We start from the raw sequence: 21,754 nt of genomic DNA on the forward strand, positions 1-21,754 counted from the left end.
TAATCAATATTATTAAACTTTGGAAAACTCTCGAGAATGTCTCTATTTATCTTTACGCTTCATGGTGAGAAAACATTGTGAACTTTGACAACGATTTTGAGTAATTTGGAGGCTAACCTTAAGGTTCGTACAGATATACGCGCCGCGAACATGAGCCCTTTAATCAGCTGATGCCAAGCTTTTTATATCTGTATCTTACCGTTTCTGTAAAAATACAGATATAGTCAGCTGATTAAAAGTGAATTGCTCATGTTCGCGGCGCGTATATCAGTACGCACCTTTAGATGATTCAACCTCAGCCAAATAGGGAATTTTCATGAAAAAATGTTTACTTGATGTTAACTATTGAACCTTATCAAATGTGCTTATGAAGATATTTCTATGATTTCCGTTTTTTGAATTGAACATTCATATAAAATCCATATACATAGATTGAACAATAGTACATTTTATCATTGATTATTGTTGTGGAAACTAACTTCTGTTATCCTCGGACTGTGTAAAACTTTCAACTACAAATCTGCTGAACCGACACTTTTCTGTCTGAGCGTTATATTTACGACTGTACAGTTGTAATCCTTTGTTGGCATTTATCAGAGCAAAACGGATTGAGAAGTTGCAACTTTTATCAATACAACTTGGATCCAATTACGGGATGATAATACTGTAACAAAAACAGAAGAAGCCACCTACCTCATAGAGAGAATTTCTCGTTTCTCTCCTCCATCTATTTCACTTCCTCTGTATTTACTTATTCTGTCCCACTGTACTTCTCGCTCCAATTTCTCTCTTTAATCTCTCTCACATATTCACTCTTCTGTCTCCTTTTCTACTTTGAACACTACTGCTCTATTTATTCCCCAGTATCTCTTTTTCTCCCATCTCGTTTCCTTTCCCACTCTGAACATACTTTGAGTAACAGAGAGATAAATTTGAGTTTGGAACTGTAACAATGAGTTAATTCTGGTTCGGTTTTCTGTTCTAATCTGAAACTTGTTCGGCGTGATGTTGGAGGAAGCAGCTCATGCAGCTTGCACTCAATCACAATCACTGGAAAATTCGTTTTTCCACATGATGGAAATGGATGAAGTATGGAGATTGGTTAAGACGAATGATCGCGCCGCTTATTTTGTCTCGCGCTTTGGAAAGTGCAACCAACTCCTCCTCCTCCTCCTCCTCCTCCTCCTCCTACTCCTACTCCTCCTCCATCAACTCTCGCTAATCCTCTTCCTCCTTCTTCTCCTCTTTCTCCTCTTTCTTCTCCTGTTTGTCCTCCTCCTCCTCCACCACCACCACCTCCTTTTTCTCATCTTCTTCTGCAACTCCTCCAACTCCTTCTCCAAATCCTCCTCCTCCTCCTCTCCCTCCAACTCCTCCTTCACGACCTCCTCCTACTTACTTTGTCATGTCTGAGTTTTTATCAGCCTTCCCAGCACAGTCTGCTTTTTATTCTCGTTTATTCTTCATCCTCTATCATCCTTTCAAAACGTCGCTCCTAGCATACACTTTCCTCATTCAGTGGTTTGTAATTTTGAAATGCGGATTAGTACCAGCGCCTCTGTTCACTCTCTGAGTCTGATTGGATTTTTGCTGTTTTATATTTTGTCTCTTATCCTGCTTTTCTTATCCGTGTTCATGAATAAACACGGAGGATTGAGAAGTAAACGAATAGAAGTAATAATAATAATACTGAGGGAGATGCCCACAAAAGCTCTTAGACTTGTGCGTGAGTAAAGAGTGAGAGGGATGATGATGAGAGATGACGGCTACTTTTCAGGTACTCGGGACCGACGACTTATTGTCTCCTCCGAAAGACGAGGTGGCCATTTCTATGTGATTGTGTTGTGTTTAATATGGTGTAATGAGTATATACTACGAGATATGTTCCTACTCCATATGTACATATTCTAAAAGTTTTCTATCATGATATATTCAATATTAAAATAATGTATTTCAAGTTTCCTCTCATCCGAAAGACGAGGTGGCCATATCTATGTGATTGTGATGTGTTTAATATTGTGTAATGAGTATATACTACGAGATATGTTCCTACTCTATATGTACAGATTCTGAGAGTTTTCTATATAACTCAATATTAGAATATGTATCTCATGTTTCAGAGAATCATAGCAGATCACAAACGGAGAGCTATTTGTTGATAAAAATTTTGAGTAAATTTACTTTTCCTTCAAAAATTGGTTTATTATGAAGTGAGAATAAAACTAGTTATATATTTCACTGAAAATTAACTGAGTGAGATTAAATAAATATTTCTTGTTTGTTTGAATCTGGTGTAAGTTTTCAGGCCACAACCAGTGAGGATAGGATATAACATTCTATACATTCATTACATTCTATACTCTCTGGTCACAACAGATTGATTTTGCGCCTCTGACGTTAACGACTGTTTCTGGGCAGTTGGAAGCGTCGGCTTAACGTGTCCATCCGAAACACGGGATTTGTCAGAAACACTGAAACACACATTGGTTAGATAAGGCAGGGATCTTACCGTGACCTTCGGATTACGGAGCCAAAACTAATCCACTCAACTGCGGCAACTTCAACTATAAAATTTGTACTGCAAGAAGTGCTGATCAACCCAGATTATGATATCGATTAGTTGGTTCGTTCATCAATATTCAATTCAAATGATTTCAGAGGAATATGACTGCTTTGTTTTCTATGTTTCTTTAACATCATTTAGTCCATTCATGACTCTTTAGAATCCAATCCTCAATAGTATTGTTGATTAAATTTCAATTTCAAGTAACGAAATTTATCAGGTTTGATTTGTAGTTTGCCTTGGATACCTCTGAGATGTTCAATATTCAGTCAGTGTCATCGGAAAATCATCACCTTTTATTTATCTTTCTGCAGTTCTTCAATGAAAAAGTGAAGTAGAATTTGAATTCACGGTTCACCTGATAAACAAAAGAAGTGTGAAACAAGTCACCTTAAAAGAGTATCCACCAAGGGAATTTATTGAGAAAGAAACGCTGGAAATCAAGGTAGCCAATTAGATCTCAACATTTCCATGTTCAGTGAACTAGAAATTCGCTTTGACTTTGGAGTCGAATGATTTTTCCAAGCTCTCAACTTTCCCTCAACTATTGATTGACTTTGTAGAAAGTCAAAGTGAGTTTTCCTGGGGTCGCATTCACAACTTTTATTTTTTCTAACCTTTCAATGTTCTTCTCAATATTCCATCAAAGTTTTCTCCAAGATATAATAATAAGTCTCAACTGTTCTTCAAGAATCGCTTTTCTAAAAGCTTGCTTTCATTTTTTATTCATTTCTGCATCATTCATAATTCCTGTATTTGATATTTCGTGAATGGGAACGTTTTGAGTTGGGAATACCGCTATGAATAGCGTACACGTGCCATTCGAGAATGACAGACGTTTTCACCTTGAAGCTTAATCGATGCATTTTTAATATTATTAGCTAAATTGTTTCAAAAGATAATCACTCCATTAATCGGCACCAAATCTACTTTATTCTAGGTTCACTAATTTATATTGGAGTAGTGTTATTTAAGACACTTCAACGAGTGTCAAAAATCTAGGTGCACTCATTTATATTGAAGTAGAGTTATTGAAAGACTTCAGTCAGTTTCAAAATTTAAAACTGAAAACTACTTGTCGAATTTCAATTATTGAACTTTGTTTATCTTGGAGTGATGATGAATATGATGAGCTTCAACATTATAACGATAAAGTACTCGTTTAATGTCACTTCGTCGTTTCGCTGAACAAAATAATGATGAATTGACTGATGAAACTCGAACATAATTCCAATTTTCCCGGGCCTTCAACTGAATTCTCCCAAAAACTTTATTAATCTGACGTATCCATCCGAAATTCCTGTGTGATTGATCTCCAAATGAGGTTCGGCTGATGGAATCAATATCAATTTTTCAAACTTTTTTTTCTGTTGACACATCAATTATGTACGCCATCTGTTTGATGAGTCTCAATCATAATTATCAATCCTATGATGCAATAGCGTGAAGATTGATTTGGACAATTTATCCGGCTAATTTTTGAAAATACGTCATAATCTCCAGGGCTAATGCATATTTCCTCTGCGTTGTGGAGCTCCATAAAGTAAATGAGCAATGGGTAATATAATACTGCAGACATTAATGATCCAGATCTGTCAAAGACTCCATTGCACGCGTATGTCGATTGAACAGAGAACTGGTCTAGAATAAATCAGGGGTTGACCCGGAAAATCAGCGCGCTGTGATTGGTTGACTGCATGGCTGCGTTATTCTCACGTCGAACACAGGTGTTATCGACCTCGGCTCACCATTCACTATTTCACACTTCTCAAACATTTTTATTATGAAATTGGAAATCTGTTCTCAACCATTCTTATGGAATTGGCAATCTCCGGTGGCAAATTGGATGTGTGATGTTCGGTTATTTGTGGAAAGGTATGCCTCGAAACTATGTTATCCTTCTCAATTGTTATATAGAAGGATTCAAGGTTTCAAGTTTATTTGGACAATGATGAAAATTAAAATGATATATATTGTCTTGCAACATGGCTCAAGAGTTGAAAAAGAGAATTCTGATAAGACGATTGTGGTAGGTTTTAGGCTACTGTTGCAATATATAGTTAAACACATATTACATATAGCCAAATACATATTCCCACTTATGAGGGAGGTATATACGGTATTTGGCCCTTTCCACCTTCATTTTATATTCTCATTTCTTATTATGAGTCTTTTTCAATCTGTTCAGTATCCTTATATTCTCACTTTTTCTTTCCAATATCTATACATTATCCACATTTTATCCAATAAATATCACTACCATGTATGAGATTCTTCTTTAAATGAATTTGTGAAATAATTGTGACGCTATTGACAAATTGTGATTTGTGTGAATGGAGTCATCTATAATTTTAACCCATAGATGCATGGCTGAACTTGAATTATTTTCAATTGTTGACTTTTATATAATAATCAATTTCATATTATAAATTTCATGTTTGAACACTACATACGCTAAATTCAAGGTATTACACTGATCAAGCTGATTTTACGACTCACACTGGCGCACAATGAATTTTCAAATTTCTAAAATGCATACATAAAAATTAAGAAACTGTCAATTTATTCAAGCGAAGATTCATTAGCGAATTATTATTATCCAAGTGAGGATTATTATTTTTGTTGTATTATTTTTGTTGTGGCGAAATCAAATTTTATTTCGCCACAACAAAAACAATAATCCTCACTTGGATAATAATAATTCGCTAATGAATCTTCGCTTGAATAAATTGACAGTTTCTTAGTTTTTATGTATGCATTTTAGTCAAGTGCAGTAGCTCACATATTTATTTTTTGTAATTTGTTTTTGGCAAATAAATCTGATTCTCTCAATCATATCGAATTTGGATCCGAAAATCTTCTGCTTCATTCCCCTCTCTCTCTCTCTTATTTTATCTCCAATGCTTTCTAATATTTTATTATTATTTCATTCAATCTTCATCCATATTTGAACTCTTCATCTACTCTCTAACTCCACGTCTAATATTAGCCAGATCCAATCTCTAATCAACTGTTTTCTCACTCCTTCAATTAAACACTACAGACTCTATAGTACAAAATAACTGCAACGTATTCCAAAAACAAGCATATAAATCAGTAGCTCCCCCCGTCTTTTGAGATTAGTACTATTATCACATCACATCCAATAACACTACCAGGAATGAGATTTTTCTTTAAATGAATTTGTGAAATAATTGTGACGCTATTGACAAATTGTAATTTGTGTGAATGGAGTCATCTATAATTTCAACCCATAGATGCATGGCTGAATATGAATTATTTCCGAACATTGACTTCTATTTATAATACTAAATATCATATTATAAATTTCATGTTCGAACACTACATACGCTAAATTCAATTTATTACTCTGATTAAGCTGATTTTACGACTCACACTGGCGCACAATGAATCTTCCCTTGAATAAATTGGCATTTTCTTAATTTTTAGTCAAGTGCAGTAGCTTACATATTTATTTTTTGTAAAGTTTTTTTGTAATTTGTTTTTGGTAAATAAATCTGATTCTCTCAATCATATCTAATTTGGATCCAAAAATCTTCTGCTTCATTCCCCTCTCTCTCTCTCTTATTTTATCTCCAATGTTTTCTAATATTTTTTTATTATTTTATTCAATCTTTATCGATATTTGAGCTTCATATCTAATCTCTAACTCCACGTCTTAAAGTAGCCAGATCCAATCTCTAATCAACTGTTTTCTCACTCCTTCAATTAAACACTACAGACTCTATAGTACAGAATAACTGCAACGTATTCCAAAAACAAGCATATAAATCAGTAGTTCCCCCCGTCTTGTGAGATCAGTACTATTATCACATCATATCCAATAACACTACCAGGAATGAGGTTTTTCTTTAAATGAATTTGTGAAATAATTGTGACGTTATTGACAAGTTGTGATTTGTGTGAATGGAGTCATCTATAATTTCAACCCATAGATGCATGGCTGAATATGAATCATTTCCAAACATTGACTTCTATTTATAATACTCAATCTCATATTATAAATTTCATGTTTGAACACTACATACGCTAAATTCAATTTATTACTCTGATTAAGCTGATTTTACGACTCACACTGGCGCACAATGAATCTTCCCTTGAATAAATTGGCATTTTCTTAATTTTAGTCAAGTGCAGTAGCTTACATATTTATTTTTTGTAAAGTTTTTTGTAATTTGTTTTTGGTAAATAAATCTGATTCTCTCAATCATATCTAATTTGGATCCAAAAATCTTCTGCTTCATTCCCCTCTCTCTCTCTCTTATTTTATCTCCAATGTTTTCTAATATTTTTTTATTATTTTATTCAATCTTTATCGATATTTGAGCTTCATATCTAATCTCTAACTCCACGTCTTAAAGTAGCCAGATCCAATCTCTAATCAACTGTTTTCTATCTTCTTCAGGTAAACACTACATACTCTATAGTACAGAATAACTGCAACGTATTCCAAAAACAAGCATATAAATCAGTAGCTCCCCCCGTCTTGTGAGATTAGTACTATGTTTCCAATCAGTAGAAGCACAAAGCTAGCACAAACCTTGCCGATTGTCTCAGCATTTTCAGCTTAAATTTTCCAATAGTGCTGCATGATACATCGCATACCAAGCTGAATTTCTCTTAGCGATGTGAAGTCGGAATTTATAGTCGAATTATCAGATGACCATTATCAGATGCAAAATTCGTTGTTGCACGTTCCAAGCATCCCTCACCTACAATAAGCGCCAATATAATGGAAGGTATGCTGGGGATCCATAAACTTACCCAGCATGCATCAATATATCAAATTTGCCAAGTGAATTATCGGCTCAAAGATAACATAATGGCTGCGCTTTGATCATATTAATCAATGTTAAACGCTTTTGAACCACCAATAGTACCTACTTGCTACCTCTCCCCACTCATACACTATAATTACTTTATACATTATAATTACTTTACAGCTAATAACGACAAAGTACTCAATCTGTAATATGCACCCTTACTACTCCAACCAGCGAATAGCCTATTTTCAAAGTCTTCAGGGCTCTTACAATCATTTAAATTATGATTAGAACGGTTCCAAACTGTCTTCTGGACTCACTCCAAATTATAGTTGACTATCTCTGTAGAATGTGAAATTTGCATTATTTGGAATCTGATTTTCACTGCTGATGGTCTTTTTCAGACTCGTTGACTACGAGCCATTTTTCCCATTTACTCTTGTCTGAATAGACTAAATTCATTTCACAAGCTCCGCCCCCGTAATGTATAGTGGTGGTGACTTCTATACTTGGAACCCCAAACTACATAAATTACTATTCAATGCGATATTAGTCTTGTATTGATTTTTTTGTCCTGGCAGTTATTTATGGTACGTTTGATGACCGGAGCGAGTGAAGGTCACTCTTCGCTCATAGATGAGCGTACTTTCTTTAAAATTAAATTTGGACTTTTGTATAAATTAGAATTGGAACCGTTTTGGGCTTATAAGCCTGCGGTACTTTTCTGTAAGTTGTATAATTCTTAATGATTGAATAAATAAATAAATAAAATATGAGGCAGGACATATCGTGTCTCCATAAATTGGTATTGTCAGACACTCATAGACAACTCTCTCATTGTTAGTGATCCCAATGAGGTTGTTCAAGCAGGCCAAATCTCAGTCCCAGCTATTTCTAGACATGATTTGATCTACTGTGTACTTTCCCATAAGATACCCAAGCCAGAACAGAAAATTATCACTTATAGAGACTTCAAAAACTTTGATGAAGCCGCCTTCCTGACTGATGTGGCTCAGACTCCATGGCATCAAATTGAAGCATTACCCTCAGTTGATGACATGGTCAAGACTTTCGAAAATTGGACTTTGACTTTGTATGACAAACATGCACCTTATGTGACAAGGAGGATTAATAGAAAACGACGAGTACCGTGGATGACTGAAGACATACTTAAGATGATGGGACGTAGAGACAAAGCACATAGAAAATTTAAAAAGACATTTGACTTGGACAGTTTGATAGAGTACAGGAGCCTTAGAAATAGGGTTAAACAGGAATTACGGAACTCAAAGATTAGGTACTTGAATTCGTTTATGACAAACAATAGACAAGACTCTAAATCACTTTGGCAGGGAATAAAAGAATTCGGGCTTGGCAAACAGAAATCGAATCCACAAATTGACTTACCATTGAATAATATAAATGACCATTTCGTTTCACACTCTAACCAACGCGACGAAGTTGTCATTGCTAATCATATAGATGATCTTGAAGAGCAGGTTACAAACTTAGATTTACCAATCACTGATCAATTTCATTTCCATCCAATCTCAGAAGAAGACACTTTCAGAGCAATTCAACGTATTCATAGTAATGCTACGGGTGTAGACAAAATTCCTATTAAATTTATCAAGAAGATGTTATTTGCTGTTTTACCAACCATTACATACATTTTCAACAAGTCACTTGAAGAAGGCATTTTCCCTGAAAACTGGAAGTTTGCTCTGGTTCGCCCTCTAAATAAAGTTCCATCACCCAATAAAGTTGAGGATTTTAGACCAATCAGTATTTTACCTGCATTGTCCAAAGTGCTAGAAAGACTCATTCATGCTCAAGTTGTAAAATTTCTAGACAACAATAGTAAGCTTCATAACTTTCAATCAGGCTTTAGAAAATTCCATTCAACTGAGACAGCTCTGCTTCGTGTCACTGATGATATAAGGTTAGCTATGGACCAAAGAAAATGCACCATCCTCACCCTATTTGATTTTTCTAAAGCATTCGATACTGTTGATCATACAGTCCTTCTGAATAAGTTGGCTATTCTTGGTTTCAGTCGCAACTCGTTAGTTTGGTTTAAATCCTATCTATTAGGTAGGAAACGACGAGTACCGTGGATGACTGAAGACATACTTAAGATGATGGGACGTAGAGACAAAGCACATAGAAAATTTAAAAAGACATTTGACTTGGACAGTTTGATAGAGTATAGGAGCCTTAGAAATAGGGTTAAACAGGAATTACGGAACTCAAAGATTAGGTACTTGAATTCGTTTATGACAAACAATAGACAAGACTCTAAATCACTTTGGCAGGGAATAAAAGAATTCGGGCTTGGCAAACAGAAATCGAATCCACAAATTGACTTACCATTGAATAATATAAATGACCATTTCGTTTCACACTCTAACCAACGCGACGAAGTTGTCATTGCTAATCATATAGATGATCTTGAAGAGCAGGTTACAAACTTAGATTTACCAATCACTGATCAATTTCATTTCCATCCAATCTCAGAAGAAGACACTTTCAGAGCAATTCAACGTATTCATAGTAATGCTACGGGTGTAGACAAAATTCCTATTAAATTTATCAAGAAGATGTTATTTGCTGTTTTACCAACCATTACATACATTTTCAACAAGTCACTTGAAGAAGGCATTTTCCCTGAAAACTGGAAGTTTGCTCTGGTTCGCCCTCTAAATAAAGTTCCATCACCCAATAAAGTTGAGGATTTTAGACCAATCAGTATTTTACCTGCATTGTCCAAAGTGCTAGAAAGACTCATTCATGCTCAAGTTGTAAAATTTCTAGACAACAATAGTAAGCTTCATAACTTTCAATCAGGCTTTAGAAAATTCCATTCAACTGAGACAGCTCTGCTTCGTGTCACTGATGATATAAGGTTAGCTATGGACCAAAGAAAATGCACCATCCTCACCCTATTTGATTTTTCTAAAGCATTCGATACTGTTGATCATACAGTCCTTCTGAATAAGTTGGCTATTCTTGGTTTCAGTCGCAACTCGTTAGTTTGGTTTAAATCCTATCTATTAGGTAGGAAACAATGTGTATCTGTCGGTGACAAAAAGTCAACTTGGAAAAACGTTATGCATGGAGTACCACAAGGTTCAATTTTAGGCCCTCTCCTCTTCACTTTGTATGCTAATGACCTTTCTTCCATTATCAAATTCTCCAGTTTCCATACTTATGCAGACGACCTTCAAATCTATTTAAGCTGTCCCATAACAAAAATTAATGAAACAGTTGGAATAATGAATCAGGATATCAATTCGATAGTGGAATGGACAAAGAAAAATGGCCTTAAGCTTAATCCCATCAAAACACAACCCATTATAATTGGATATTCTCGTCTTATAAACAATATTGACCTTGAATCGATTCACAAAATTAGTGTAGACGGTAATGACATTCCTTACTGTAGCTCAGTTAAAAATTTAGGCATTATTATGAATAATACTCTTGACTGGTCAGAACAAGTGAACAAAACTTGTAAAAAGGTATTCTCAGCCATGCATGCATTGAAGAAAATGCACGATATCCTCCCTAGAAACATTAAATTATTATTGGTTCAATCTCTCATCTTCCCACATTTAATGTATTGTAATTCTGTTCTTAACGATATGCAAGTCACTCTGAATGATAAACTACAGCGTTGCCAAAATTATTGTCTACGTTTCGTCTACTCTCTCCAACGCCATGATCATATCACCCCAGCCCACATTGCTAGTTCAACATTGAAGCTTCCCGATCAGAGGCTTTTTCGAATAGTCAAGCTTGTTAGAGATATCTTGAAATACGGTAATCCGAACTATTTTAAAGATGATTTCAAATTTGTCTCTGAAGGTAGGAGGATAGATGCTTCACATACTAGAACCGGAGAAAGTACTTTAAGGATACCCAATCATCGAACTACTATTTTCACAAAATCCTTCTTAGTCAGTGCCTGTCGTGCATGGGATGCACTTCCTGTTTCTATCAGGTCCATCGAGAGCCGAGCGAGCTTCATCCTGACTTTAAAAAAACATCTTTTGGAAGAAATGACTGAAACTGTCCGGCCCTAGAACGATCACATGACAACCATCCCCCACCCATCCCACAAATACAAACCTTTAAACCTGTTATAGAACGAATTGTATATATATATATATTATATAAGCTCATGTTATTTCACTTATCCACTGCATACTGCTGTATATTACTGAAAGTTGATTACCCTGATCTACTTTCAGCCTACTTCATTTTATTAATCAATTATTTGATCTTATCTACCTATATAATTATTTTACTTTATAAATTTCTGTTTTTTTTCTCTTAAATATTCATATTGATTAAAACTTTTACAATATTTCCATTAATAAATAAATCCTTAGTTTAAATAATGAAATTAACGTTCTGGTAGAGAGTTAGTGGGGAGGATATTTTTAATATTCTTTCCGAAGAATGGACATTGATATGTCCAAAGCTCCGCCAATTTATGTAGATGCATAACAATATAATTATTATCTATAGTTATTATATTACAAATTGCGTTTTCATATCATATACAGTTCAATAATTATTTTCTTAGTCTATATCATGTAAATTCATCTATAATTTTGCTGTATTGTAAGCTATTGTATATAAGTGTATAAGACAGTATATATTGTAATCTACATAAATAAAGTACTCAATCAATCAATCAATCAATCAATCAATCAATCAATCAATCAATCAATCAATCAATCAATCATTTTATCTCCAATGTTTTCTAATATTTTATTATTATTTTATTCAATCTTTATCGATATTTGAACTTTATATCCAATCTCTAACTCCACGTCTTAAATTAGCCAGATCCAATCTCTAATGAACTGTTTTCTTTTTTCTTCAGGTAAACACTACATACTCTATAGTACAGAATAACTGCAACGTATTCAAAAAACAAGCATATAAATCAGTAGTTCCCCCCGTCTTGTGAGATTAGCACTATGTTTCCAATCAGTAGAAGCACAAGGCTAGCACAAACCTTGCCGATTGTCTCAGCAATTTCAGCTTAAATTTTCCAATAGTGCTGCATGATACATCGCATACCAAGCCGAATTTCTCTCAACGATGTGAAGTCGCAATTTATCGTCGAATTATCAGATGACCACGATGCAAAATTCGTTGTTGCACGTTCCAAACATCCCTCACCTTCAATAAGCGCCAATATAATGGAAGGTATGCTGGGGATCCATAAACTTACCCAGCATGCATCAATATATCAAATTTGCCAAGTGAATTATCGGCTCAAAGATAACATAATGGCTGCGCTTTGATCATATTAATCAATGTTAAACGCTTTTGAACCACCAATAGTACTTGCTACCTCTCCCCACTCATACACTAATTACTTTACAGCGAATATCGACAAAGTACTCAATCTGCAATATGCACCCTTACTACTCCAACCAGCAAATAGCCTTTTTTCAAAGTTTTCAGGGTTCTTACGGTCATTTAAATTACGATTAGAACGGTTCCAAACTGTCTTCTGGACTCACTCCAAATTATAGTTTACTAGCTCTGTAGAATGTGAAATTTGCATTATTTGGAATCTGATTTTCACTGCTAATGGTCTTTCTCATACTCGTTGACTACGAGCCATTTTTCCATTCACTTTTGTCTGATTAAACTAAACTCATTTCACAAGCCCTAATGTATAGTGGTGGTGAATTCAGATGGTGAACCACAAACTACATAAATTACTATTCAATGCGATATTATCCTTGTATTGATTTTTTTGGCCTGGCAGTTATTTATTGTACTTTTGATGAGCTGAGAGAGTGAAGGTCATAGATGAGTGCTTCAAAATATGAAGCAGTACATATCGTGTCTCCATAAATTGGTATTGTCAGGCACTTATAGACAACTCTCTCATGGATAATATCCCTCCATATCAGGAGCAAAAAGCTGTGAATATTGAGAGAGAAAAACAATTGATCTGCACTTTTTTTAATTATACAAAGAATTTTCAACAACTTGTATCATTACCCCTTCATCATCACCCACACAGAAGTATGAAGATTATGTTGGGCATCATCCCCAGCTGAAATTATGTAGAATACGAATACAAGATATGCTATCCACTAAAGGGCCGTTTGCACCGTATCAGTTTAAACTCTATATTGAGTTCAAACTCTTGGAAAGTTTAAACCTCCAAAGCAGGAGGTTTAAACCAATAAAAATATTTGGATTGACTTGACATCTGTAAAGATTTGATGGGAAAACAGCTGATAGTAAATTATTTTTCGACGGTTTCAGTGCTAATAATGCTTCTATAGACGATAATAATTATTATTATTAAGGTTATAGTGAATCATTATTTGCACGTAAAAAGAATTATTATGGAGGAATTGATAGAGGTTTTCAATGCGATTGATAAAGATGACTGAAGAAATTTTGGAACTGAGAAAAATTGGGCAAAAAGCAAAACATTCAAATTTCTGGGATGATAAAGAATTTTTAAACGGAGTAAGTTAAATCAGCTGTCAATTTAGTATTTGATCAAATAAACCACTTCATAGAAAATAATACAGTTTTTAACAGTGGTCTTTCATTAGAAAACATGTTTTTAATAACACATAACTGAGATATTTTGATTTTGAGAGATTTCTAATAAACGAGGAAGACCGTAGTAGATTTCAGCGTAACAGAATCACTTTGATTAGTAAATGCATTGAAAAAACCAATTCAAGTTTAAACTTTCAGATTATCTTAAACTCGATTAACTTAATCGAGTTTAGCAATAAATACTGTGCAAACGGCCCTAAGTATAATAGTGGAGTACTTGGCTTATATTTGAGGGAATAAACTTTCTTGAACGTGATATATATACACGGATCTAGGAAATACCTTTAGACATTATTTTGCTCCATCTTCACACCTTCTTTCGAGAAATGAAATCATTTTTATTATCATTGACTGCAGAAAAAGAGGAGTGGGTATTTGGAGAGAATATGTTCATAAACCTTTGATATTATTAGCCTTGCTTTGATCTACAGTACCACCAATTTCCTGAATCCCTTTTTCAACTAATTCTATGATTCCTCCACTGATTCCCACTCCTATGATGCACAACTCTCAACTTTTCTAATGAGTTTGAGAAAACCAGGATAATCAGTTAGATAACTGAATTATACATCGTACTGTATTTGTTAATTAAACCAACCACGTGTTGAGGGCAAACACTTATCCCGTTCCTTCTTCCTTGCATTCTGGATTGGAGTAATCGCACCATACTAAACAAAGCAAAGCACTTGAAAATTACTTGTAAACTCAATTAGAGTAGTCGAGTCTGTGTTGAAGTCTGCAATGTGTCTCCGGTTCAGCGTCATTTGTTTGCTGTGAAAGTTTAAACTATGCTTTCAATGTTTAAACAAGATTGTGTCGCGTATCCGCGAATGTGCAATTAGATTGTACTACTTCACTGTTTGTTCAGTGGTTTGAATTAGATTTGACGCAAATTCGGCTCCTGAAATGTAACAAGATTGCTTTCCTTTTTCATGATCCAAGACTTACCGGTACATTTGAGTCAGCAGCATTCTAAAATGTGAGAGATCATTATTGTGGATTCAAAATATCATCGTTAAATTTCCATTTTTGAGAATCTGATTCAGGCTTCAAGAATAAATAGCCAACTGACAGCTGAAAATAACATACTAGCTGGAAACCATTAGATAACATGCTTCAAACAATAAACCAGTTGGATTTAATTGAAATAACAAATCAAGTTGAATTTTACTCTAGTTGGACCGGTATGCTCAATAGCAGTGTAACTCAATCCTATATCACATATTATGAGCCATAGTCGTATAATTAATTATGTTTCTTGATTGGATCAGCTGGAGGTTTAAACTTTTTTGGAATTGGCTCACTGATTTGTTGTAACAAGATATTTCCAGTTATTTTTCAGTCTCAGGTTACAGTTATATTTGAATTATTAGTAAATTCACGAAGAATAATGAATGAAAATCTTTTATTGGAAAAAGCTCTCCACTTCTACTGTGACATAACTTGCATAATAACTATTCTTCCTGGAGGGTTTGCCCATATGTTGCTTGAATTTACATTGGAAACGCTTCCATTTCCTTGGAGACAACTCATTCCCTCGTACAGGCATGCTCCAAAGCACTAAAAGTTGGGCTAAGCCAAGCTCACCCAGAATTCGAAGTATGAAAAATACATTTTACGATTTCAAGCAGAGAGAATATAAGCACGTTCTCTCCAAGCAATTCTTGTTCACGGTATTTGCACATTAATAGTTGTGAATTGTTAGTTGAATTGAGACTTGCCCAAGTGTGAAACAGTTCACTGTCTCTTTCTTACTAGGAAATTGGAACAGCTTACCATCTCTCTCCGACCAGACTGGCTAGCTGTTACAGTTTCCCAAGGCTGGCAATATGTACGTGTGGAACAGATCTTTGTTTTGCAACAGCAGCTAATGCTAGAAGAAAGGGCTCGCGCACGTATTACACGAGGCCCCACCTAGGTAGAGGAAACCCTTCCAGTAAATCAGAGAGAGCACATCGTTTCTGACAAGCTCTCCTTCATGCAGGCTGGAAGTTGCATTTGTAATACAAGACGATAATAGTAAAAGAAGCCGGTGTGAGAGAAATTTGCGATGGGCTATAAAGTGGCAAAAGGACTGTGGAAAGGGGAATGTGTTTTGCCAGCCCAAAAAAGCATTCTACTCACTCAGATGTCGAATTATACCATGAGGATGGATGAGGAGTGAGTGAGTTAGAGTATGAGGATGAATGGAGAGTGAGTGAGGAGACTGTTGCATTAGAGGGTCACCTCGAATTCTATGTCTCCGTGTGTTGGTGAAGTGATGAAGCGAGGTATCGATTGCTGCTCAAGAGAAATTGGAAAGAAACTGATCCACGTAGCAGAGAGGGAGAAGTTAAACTGCTCACTAAAAGAGTATCGCCGATCCCCAAGGATGTTCAGGTGATGTAGTCTTTATCTTACAGTCCCAATGACAAATAAAGCACTCGTGGAAAAAGTTGAAAGTCCTACATAAGAAACGTTGACTGTCAAAGGCCTGAGAAAGATTGAGTAGTCTTTCTCGACGGTTGTAAAACTACCTTCGTAGAATTGCTAAAATGATCATGGATTGGGATTGATTCGGAATTTTAGTGGTTGTAAAAGGTATGTAAAGAATAGATTGGCCTACAGAATGATGTCCGTAATGTGGTGATTTGTGACTTGAAACTGGATATCTCGCCGAAAAGTTCCAACTTCAATCCAAGCCTTCATAGAGTAAAAATCTCAGTTAGCCCTTATCATTTTCGCTGTATTGAATTGTATTTCACATGGAATAGGGTCAGTTGTTGAAGTACTTTCTTCAAGCCTGAGAGCCAAGGCCTAAATAATTATTTCAACTTCTCTCCTTGTAACATACCACAGATTCCATTGTCTATCAAAAATAAGCTTCCTAAATATTTCACTTAGTAGTCTATGATACTGAATTATGATATGATCCACGCACCATATATATTATCATCTATTTCAACGCACCATCTAGATTTTTACACTTGGTAGCCTGTTCCACTTACGGTACGATATTAATCAGTCTCTGAATTCAAAGATTAAAAAAATCTCGTCCGAAATCAGGAAAAAACATTAGGAAAAATTTTTTTCCTCCACCTCCTGTCTAAGGTGCTTACTTTACTCCCTGAAACATAATACTAAAGTGTCACTTTTTCGCTCTCGGTACTAAAAAACTGAAAAACTCTCTAGAGCGTAAAAGTAACTCCATTTAAATAACATGGGAAGCATCTCTTTTTTAAAAATGTACATTTGAAGTAGGTTAGAAGGTCTAAGCTCAGATGAGAAAGCATATAGAGTAGTCATTAAACCAACTAAATTCAATACCTCAACCAGACATTTGATCAATATAATATGAAATTTATCTTTGTATGCTAAAATTTTTACAAACTTCATATCACTATACTAAAAAAATGTATGATTTTTTAATTCCATGCTATTCAAAATACCAGCCAACAAATATTCCTCATTAACTAATCAAATTTGAAACGGGAACTTCATCATAGCTGTAGTTGTGGCGGCCATTGTTATTACAACTTTTGCCGACAGGTAGCGCTGTCGGCGGAGAACTGTGAATATAAGCCAGCTGTTTCTGTTTACTTTTTAGATTATGTTGTAGCACATTGTTTGGTCAATTATTTTATTTGCAGTTTTTATAAAAATGTAGGTGGAGGAAAAATGTTGATTAAGTCACGAGTGAAAAATTGTTTTTCTCCCTCAGGAAAATAATTGTTGCCCTCGGCTTCGCCACAGGCTTCAAACTTTCCCCTCAGGGAGAAAAAACAGTACTTTTCACTCTAGATATACAAATAGCTATTCATCACAAATCAGTAATGAAATGACAGTCCATATTAAATGTAGGGTGATTGAAAGTCATGTATGTTATAGTAACAAATCATGATTATTTTAGGGTAATGTATCTTGATAATTAATTTCCAGATCCAGATCATAGAATATTACTTTTGTGTTGGTGGAAAACCCACGAAGACAATTCAATTTCTAAAGTGCTTGTCACATTGATCCACGATATTGAAGATTTTCATAACTATCGTGTTGCCTCCAACTACAACAATTCTGTTATCATTTGTGATAGGCTCTAAACCTTGTTATAGCAATCTCTAACCATGATTATTGGTTAAGCATTAATTATTATTCGAACAAATGCAATTTCTCATTTTTTTCCATGAATTTCAAATTGTTGAAAGAGTAAATAGGGTTTTGACGTCGATGAGAGTTTTTTCAACTCCAAAAGGTAAATATACCTTAATGTGAGTACCAAAAGGAGTTTTCACAGTGAGCCTATATCAAATAAATATTGAGAGTACCATAAATATTATGTCCTCAGAAACTATTCGTCGAACTCATCCTACTGATATTTGAACATCGAGCTGTCATTTTCTATGACGGAGACAGCCTGCCGAAGAAGAAGTTGACAAAGTTGTAGAAATATTATTTGATGTCACTTATTTGTAGATAACAGGGTGTATAAACGTTGATGGCTCTGTAATAATAACCCAGAACTCAATATATCGTCCACTGATGTTTTGAGATGAGAAGACGGCAGGGCTGACGGCTGAGTCAATAAATGATTCATTACAGACCGACAGTGAAAACAAAAACCGCCTACTCCAAATCCAGCATTCTTACAATTGCGTAGAATATATTTCTTCTCACTGATAGATGATAGTGACTCGTTTCCTGCAGAACTTATAACTGTGACTTCGTTTGTTGATTTAACTGAGTCAATTTAAATAGTTGATTTAACTGGTAATGATGTAGTTTTTTAATCATAACTCTGTAATAAGATAGATTTAACTGAGTCAATTTAAATAGTTGATTTAACTGGTAATGATGTAGTTTTTTAATCATAACTCTGTAATAAGATAGATGTCTCTAAAAAATATATTCAAACAAGCACATAGTATTAGTAGGAGTTTCGCCAAATATTATGTATTACTAGACCCGTGATTCCAAGCCTTTTAAGTCAATACACGAATCAACTAAAAAGGTGATTGAGATTTAAACAGCAGTTAGTTCACAGCTTCTCACTAAGAGAAATTTTCCAAGTCATAAAGTCAACCTATACTACATTATTATAATATTATATTGATGTATCAGATTGTCATAAATTAAACAATTTTCCTGTTGCTCTCGAATCTAAGACATCCAATAATGTTTCATTTTTATTGAGTTTGATGAATGTGTTTAATGTTAAGTCGGGCCTAGGCCACAAACTCAAGCTCTGTCGTAAATGTGTCAAACTCTTAAAATGAGGATGATATAATGAGCGATCAAATTTATATCACAAAGTTTTTCAGCTTTATTGCTCATAACGCAGTTTTAAATACAAGGTTGCATTTTGGAATAATATCCAAATCAGCAATTATTATTTTCTATGTTGAATTCGAATTCTTATTCTTCCAAAATAAGAAGTAAGTTATATTTGAAATATTACTCCTTTCCCTATTCATATGGAGTAACCATAGGTTTCAAGAAATTTGGTGTGGCGCACTCACACAACTTTCCTTGCCGTTATGAAAATTGATCACATGACGCTAGTGTGCACTTGCATCTCAAGTCTACTATTCAAAGATCTGAGCTAGTTGGTGACAGGACAATAATGCTGGAAACACACGAAGTCTGCTATCAATTCATAGTGAATGATTTGATAGAATCAACAGTTGCCAACAGTTTGCAATTGAATAATCACATTTTTCGAATTTCAATTTATTTTCAATTCTAGGTGGAAATATTACTGAACATTAATTGTAGAGATTTTCATGCTTAATTTTTTTCGCTTGAATTTTTTTGTTCAACTTGTATCTGAAGCCTGATAATTGGGAATCTAAAATCAAACTTTGCATAGATTGGGCGGAGCTCCTGACATTTTTACAGATATGATACTTGTGGCAGTAGATAGAGCTTATCAATGACTATTTGTGGTATAAATTTGATTAAAATCGTTGGAGCCGTTTTCGAGAAAATCGCGAAAAACCCTGTTTTTCACAACCTTTTTGCCATTTTAGCCGCCATCTTGAATTGCATTTGAACGAAATTGTTCATGTCGGATCCTTATAGTGTAAGGATCTTAAGTTCTAAATTTCAAGTCATTCCGTTGATTGGGAGATGAGATATTGTTTACACAGACGCACATAAACTCATACACACACACACATACAGACCAATACCCAAAAACCACTTTTTTGGACTCAGGGGACCTTGAAACGTATAGATATTTGGAAATTGAGGTACCTCAATTTTTTTCGGAAAGCAATACTTTCCTTACCTATGGTAATACGGCAAGGAAAGTAAAAAACTAGATCAAAAGTAAGTAACACCAACGCATAACAAAATGGTAGCCATAATATTGATATTGATTAGGCGTAGTTCCCGCGCGACGCTGGCATAATAAGACCCAGGAGATTCTTCCAAAAGCGGTAGAGAAATAAATTCTCATTATATTATAGACATTATATTAGCTCACTCATTTTTCAATTCATTTCATTAAGATATCAAGAGTCACTTTGAATATTCAAAAATCTCATTTTTCGCCGGGCCATATAAAGTACTATTATATGGCCCTGCGAAAAATTATTTTCAAGTTCTCAAAGGTAATTGTTTTGGTGCATCTTACTTGATTATCAAGTTCACTTATTTCTCAGCTTTCTATAATTGAATATTTTTTTGGAGTTTTTCCCAAAATGCTCTCATCTCTGAAATTTTGCGATTACTGAAGAATACAAACTGTTACCTATAAAGATAGTACAAGATAAGATGTACGATATTGCAGTAGATTATCAAAGAGTTGATACTGTAAAGTGTCTGAAAAATATAAAATCCCTATTCTATTATGAAGATAATAGTTTTATTATTTGGTGCCAAACAACTAGCGCTATCTTTAAAGAATTTCACAGTATTGCAGTAGATTATCAAAGAGTTGATACTGTAAAGTGTCTGAAAAATGTAAAATACCTATTCTATTATGAATATAATAGTTTTGTTATTTGGTGCCAAACAACTAGCGCTATCTTTCAAGAATTTCACAGTGAGCTCAAGAATTTGCATCTCTCAGAGAGTTAACTGGTATAAAACCCGCTAGATTATATTAAAATTAACACGATTTCCTTGATTCGAGAAATTGAGTGAAGTTCCTCCATCGTAGCTTTTTTCATTCACAAATCAGAGGAGTTTTTCATTTGTTTTACCCGAAGTTCTTGTAGAATCTATTTACTCGTAGCTTACTGAAAACCATTCAACTAATTTATTTCGAAGAAATAGATAAAAAAATATGAAATTCAACATTACCAGTTTTCAAAGTTTTCCGCTATCTTAACTAGTGTTGGGAATCCATAATTCACGCCCGTTCTGACTACTCAGAGCCATTTCAGCAACGCTTTGTGGGACGTGTTGTCTGGAGCAAGACTCGCGGACATCTGACAACAGATTCGCATCCCGAATTATGTGAAGCATGCGCACAAAGCGAGCCTTCCACGCAGAAGCGCCGTCCGGGCTCAAGACCTTTCTCAACTTTTGTCCCTGGGGCTAGGCGCTGGCTAGAAATAGCAGCAATACTTATCATTCACCTTGTGCTGATAGTTGAAAGTGAATTTTACCATAGCCTCTCATTTCCAGTCTAGTTCACTCCCATCTTGAAGAACACTTCTGAGCAATTGTCATTGACACAATTCTTCAGGCCCCTCACTCCAAGTGTCAATGTATATGGAACTTGGGATGATTCGTATTCGCGGATTGAGCCAACAGCTTCTTCAGTTGTCAGATCACTCTTATACTAAGAAAAATGAGATGGGCGTATCAA

General features: G+C 34.9%; 1 protein-coding gene across 1 annotated transcript in view; it reads right to left on the reverse strand.

The window, feature by feature from the left end:
- The window catches only part of LOC111054016 (tachykinin-like peptides receptor 99D), a 128,470-nt gene extending 107,096 nt beyond the window's left edge, over window positions 1–21,374 (reverse strand). The window contains exon 1 of the mRNA XM_039437630.1: window positions 21,244–21,374. The gene's annotated coding sequence lies outside the window, so the exon portion shown is untranslated. The remainder of the gene's footprint in view (window positions 1–21,243) is intronic.
- Between the last annotated feature and the right edge of the window lie 380 nt (window positions 21,375–21,754).

The sequence above is a fragment of the Nilaparvata lugens genome, chromosome 11 (assembly GCF_014356525.2).
Source record: "Nilaparvata lugens isolate BPH chromosome 11, ASM1435652v1, whole genome shotgun sequence".
In the NCBI taxonomy this organism is placed as follows: Eukaryota; Metazoa; Arthropoda; class Insecta; order Hemiptera; family Delphacidae; genus Nilaparvata; species Nilaparvata lugens.